Below are 5,843 nucleotides of genomic sequence, written 5' to 3'. Positions count from 1 at the left end.
TTAAGGATTTATACTTTTTATTGTTCAATCTATATTATGAATATGAAAATCTGTTAATGCTTTTTTTGCAATTTTGATTGCTGAAGGTGCAATGTTTACTAAAGACCACTACTAGTTATGAATAGGTTGATCACTAAAATTATTGATTTATATTAGCATTTTACTACTTTTAAGAAGTTGTTAATTGTTTATCATATTATATATATGTATTTATATAATAATTATACCTTTTGTTAAAATCAATAAATTTGAAACTAACAAATTCTTCAATTATTTCAATGATATCAAGTAGAACAAGATGTGTTTTTGAAACACTGATGTCCCAGTATGGCAACTTATAGCAAAGGTTTAAATTTCTTCAATGCAAATCAAATATGTTGGTACCCAAAGTAAGGTCTTGTCTCAAGGAATTACCTGTGAAATATGAAAGCCCTAGCAGCAACCATTGAAAAGATATGGAAAAGGTTAAAGTTTTTCAAAAATAAGTCAAACATCATGGTTAAATGGTCAAAATTAATGGTGCCCAAGGAAAGGCCTTCTCACAAGGAATACACATGTAAAATATAAAAGCCCTAGCACCAACCTCGGAAAAGTTATGGCCAAGATTAAAGTTTTTCAAAAGTAGGTCAAACTCCCAAGGTCAAAGGGTAAAAAATGTTATTATCCAAAGAAAGGTTTTGTCACAAGAATTACGTACTATGTGAAGTATGAAAGCTCTACCACCAACTGTGCAAAGCACCAACCTCTGAAAAGTTATGGCCAAGGTTAAAGTTTTCCAAAAGTAGGTCAAACTCCAAGGTCAATGGGCTATAATTGCTGGTATCCGAAGGAAGGTTTTGTCACAAGGATTACATTTACATGTATGAAGTAAGAAAGCCCTAGCACCAATTGTTCTTTATGTAATGGTTAAGGTTAAAGTTCTTAAAAAAAAAAATAGCTCAAACTGCATGGTCAAGGCCAATGGGCTATAATTGTATCCAAAGAAGGTTTTGTCACAAGGAATAAACATATGAAGTATGAAAGCCCTAGTACCAACTGTTCAAAAGTTATGGCCAAGGTTAAAGTTATCCAAAAGTAGGTCAAACTCCAAGGTCAAGCTCAATGGGTATAATTGCTGGTGTCCAAGGAAGGTCTTGTCACAAGGATTACATTTATGAAGTAAAAAAGCCCTAGTACCAACTGTTCAAAAGTTATGTCCAAGATTAAAGTTGGAAACTGGGTCAAACTCCAAGGTCAAGTATGGTGGAACCCAAAGAAAGGTCTTGTCATGAAGAATACACATGTTAAATATGAAAGACATTGCTCCAACCAAACAAAAGTTATGGGCAATGTTAAAGGTTTTGTGGAGAAACAGACAGGCAGGGCAAAAACTATATGCCCCCGAATCTTCGATTACGGGGGCATGAAAAAATATTGGAAGTGTCATATATTTTCTTAACTGTAAAGTTAACAAGAGGCAAATGGGCCACAATGAAGACAACAAACATGGTATGTTTATATCAAATATGTTTAACATGGCTTAGATTAATTGCTGTTCTGGAGAAGAGTATGTTTTAAAGATTTTTTTCCTTCCATGTAGAAATGAAATACAAGATTTGTTTGGATTCTGGATATGGCTTACATTTTCTGGATGAATGATGTTTATTACCAGGTACTGTAAGCCCTTATAATGCTGACCAAACTTGCATTTGTGATGCATACTATCAGACTTGCTTCAGAAGCTGAATTTTGCATACATTTTTCCAGATTTTTACCTATAAAATTCCCATGTAAAAGTTGATCCCTTGTTGAACACACTTGAATCTCCACCACCTGAGGAGAATGCTTGCAATTTAATATCACTGATTATGGCTTAGTGTTCTTAAAATGATGTTTTCCCAAGATATTCCAATATAAAATTGTATACCTATTGTGGTGCCATCCTATCCCTTTGGGGCAATAATTTGAAAAAATATAATCTACACAATGTCAGGAAGCTTTCACATATTTTTTAAAATTAATGTTTGGTGATATTAATATGCAAGCATTCTCAGGTTTATGTTTGCTTAAATCAATTATTGTCTTTTCTGGCCAAGAGGTTCTAGAGAAAAAAAAATGTTTAAATTTTTTTCCTACATAGTTCCCTTTAAACTTTTATCTCCTATCATGGCCTCATGCTTTTCCCTGGGGCCATGCTTTGAACAATTTAGAATCTACGTATACACTATGTCAGGATGCTTTCATAACATTTTTCTATTTCCTGGCTAAGTGGTTCTTAAGATGATTTTGTCGTAAAAAAATTTCTTCCCTGATCTGTTGTCATCTCTCCACATCCACAAGAGCCATGCTTTGAACAAGGCTGTCTTGTGTAAGTTCCAAACTGTATGATGGCGCACTACTTTGCATTAATTCCATTTACCAGATGTAACTCCAGTCCACAAGTGTGTGTCAGGTCCCTCTTCAGCTGTTCATGGTGTTGTTATTTAAGTATGGGTCTATGGATGTAGAAACCACACTACGTCAGTAAGTTTCATCTTTTCTGGCCCCATGGTTCTTGAGAAGAATTTTAAATGACCCATTCTATTTTTTTTTTTTTTGTCTTTTATTGATTATCTCCCCTTTAACTAAAAATGATTAGAACCAAGTTAGTTGAAATTGGCCCAGTGGTTCTAGAGAAAAAGTTAAACAAGATGTGTTTGTGAACACTGATGCCCCCATATAGCAGCTCAAGGTCAAGGCACCCCATATAGCAGCTCAAGGTCAAGGTTAAAGTTTTTCAAATGTAGGTTAAACTTCAAGAACTTGGTCAAGAGTTCAAAAATGTTGGTATTCAAAGAATTTCCTTGTCACAAGAAATATACATATGAAATATGAAAGCCATAGCATCAACCATTCAGCCAATATTAAATTTTTCAAAAGTAGGTAATACTCAAGATCAAGGTCATGAGGTCAAAAATATTGGTCTTGTCACAAGAAATACTTAAGTGAAATACAAAAGCCCTAGCACCATACATTCAAAATTCATAGGCAAGGTTAAAAATTGTTTTTTTTTTATCAAATGTAGGTCAAAGTCTTAAGGTAAAAAATGTTGATATTCTAAGAAAGGTCTTTTCACAAAGAATATATATGTGATGTATGAAAGTCCTAGCAACAACCATTCAAGAATTATAGTCAAGGTTAAAGTTTTTCAAAAGTAGGTCACATGAAATACACATTTGAAATATAAAAGCCTTAACACCAACTGTCCAAAAGTTACAGCCAAGGTTAAAGTTCGATAAAATTTTGCAAAAGTAGGACAAAATGGGCAATTTTAAATGAATTTGGTACAAAGCGTCATTTGGGTAATTAAGAAGATTCTAAATTATTCAAATGAAGAAGAGCCAAGCCCTGTTCCAAGGGGAGATAATGAAGGAAAGTCCAAAATGGGCAAGGTCATTAAAAAATCTCAAGAACCACTGGGCCAGAAAACTTGAAACTTATAAGAACGCTTCCAGAGATATTATATATTCTAAATTATTCAAATCATGGCGCATGTGGTTAGGTCAGGGCTACAATAAGAGTTCAAGTTTTACACTGGAATATATAGGGGGGAAATGTTTAAAATTCTTCTTTTAAAGAACCACTGGACCAGAAATGATGGAACTAATACATAAGGTCCCTTAGTGTTGGTTCTAGATTGTTCAAATCATGGCCCCCAAAGGTTGGGTGGAGCCACGTTAGGGGATCAGAGTTTTACATTGGACTATATTAGACATTATTTTAAAATCTTCTCAAGAACCACAATAGAACCATTTGTTTGCAAATACAATTTATTTCCAAGTTCTGTTGATTAATTTTTTTTTAGATAATAGACCCTTGGTTAGGGTTGACTTGGATTTTGTAAAATTTTACATAATGCATGTATTACATGTACATGTATTACACAGGAAAGGCATTTTCTTTTTCATAACTGCATGGCTATGTTAGTTTTATTGATAATGAAGCATCCCATTGTGTGGAGTCATTATGTAGAATTTGATCCCTATTTTAGCCAACTCTTATTTATATCCTGGGGTTCATATTTTTTTTTTTAAATGAATCAAACAACTTGGGAATGTTTGCATATGAATAGTTCTACTGTGTATCTAAATAGTCCCATGCAAAACTTTAATGCCTTTGTGGCCCCTTCCTACCTCTGGGTTTGAATGATTTGTAATCTACATTATATTAAGACTCTTTCAAATAAGTTTGAAATTTCAAGTCCACTGATTCATCAAAAGAAGATTTTACCCTTGAACTTTGATCCCCTATTGTGGCCTCATCCTATCACTGGGAGTCATGATTTAAACAATATACAATCAGGAAGCTTTTCACATGTTTTATCTCTTCTGGTCCTGTGGTTCTTGAGAAGATTTTTTAAAACAAGAGGCCCATGGGCCACATCGCTCACCTAAGCACATTAGCTAGGCAAAAGCACAAATCAGTTCAGTATTGAAAAGACCAGGGGAGGGGGGCTTGAATTTTAAAATACCTGATGATGCTTTTATGTCAATGTAACAAATGGCTTTGTTGTACTTGAGAAGATTTTTAAAAAAATTCCCAAATATTCCTTTGTAAAAATTTGATCCCCCATTGTGGCTCCTCCCTATCCCAGGGGTCATCATTTGAGCAAACTTGAATCTACACTACCTGAGGATGCTTCCATATCAATATGACTAAACATATTTTTTCTGTTCTTGAGAAGAAATATTTCTTCTTTATGTTCTTACGTTAAACTTTCCATTCCCCATTGGGCCCCACCCTACCCCTGCGGGTCATCATTTGAACAAAATTGAATCTACACTACCTGAGGATGCTTCCATATCAAAATGACTAATCATGGTTTGCAGTTCTTCAGAAGAAGATATTTTCCTTTATATTTCTATGTAGAACTTTGATCCTCCATTGTGGCCCCGCCCTACCCCCGGGGGTCATGGTTTTAACAAACTTGAATCTACACTACCTGAGGATGCTTCCATATAAATATGACTCATCATGGCTTTGCTGTTCTTGAGAAGAAGATTTTTAAAGATTTTTCCTATATATTTCTATGTAAAACTTTGATCCTCCATTGTGGGCCCGCCCTACCCCCGGGGGTCATGGTTTTAACAAACTTGAATCTACACTACCTGAGGATGCTTCCACATAAATATGACTCATCAGGGCTTTGCTGTTCTTGAGAAGAAGATTTTTAAAAATTTTTCCTATATATTTCTATATAAAACTTTGATCCTCCATTGTGGCCCCGCCCTACCCCCAGGGGTCATGATTTGAATAAACTTGAATCTACACTACCTGAGGATGCTTCCATATCAAAATGACTAATCATGGTTTGCAGTTCTTCAGAAGAAGATATTTTCCTTTATATTTCTATGTAGAACTTTGATCCTCCATTGTGGCCTCTCCCTACCCCCGGGGGTCATGGTTTTAACAAACTTGAATCTACACTACCTGAGGATGCTTCCATGTAAATATGACTCATCAGGGCTTTGCTGTTCTTGAGAAGAAGATTTTTCCTATATATTTCTATGTAAAACTTTGATCCTCCATTGTGGCCCCGCCCTACCCCCAGGGGTCATGATTTGAACAAACTTGAATCTACCCTACCTGAGGATGCTTCCACATGAATATGACTCATCATGGCTTTGCTGTTCTTGAGATGAAGATTTTTAAAGATTTTTCCTACATATTTCTATGTAAAACTTTGATCCTCCATTGTGGCCCCGCCCTACCCCCAGGGGTCATGATTTGAATAAACTTGACTACCTGAGGATGCTTCCATATAAATATGACTCATCATGGCTATGCTGTTCTTGAGAAGAAGATTTTTAAAGATTTTTCCTATA

Source organism: Saccostrea echinata, unplaced genomic scaffold, assembly GCF_033153115.1.
Source record: "Saccostrea echinata isolate AGI-Se365-2 ecotype Australia unplaced genomic scaffold, CSIRO_AGI_Sech_v1 ptg000001l, whole genome shotgun sequence".
NCBI classification, from domain to species: Eukaryota; Metazoa; Mollusca; class Bivalvia; order Ostreida; family Ostreidae; genus Saccostrea; species Saccostrea echinata.
Note: the sequence above shows the minus strand (reverse complement) of the source record.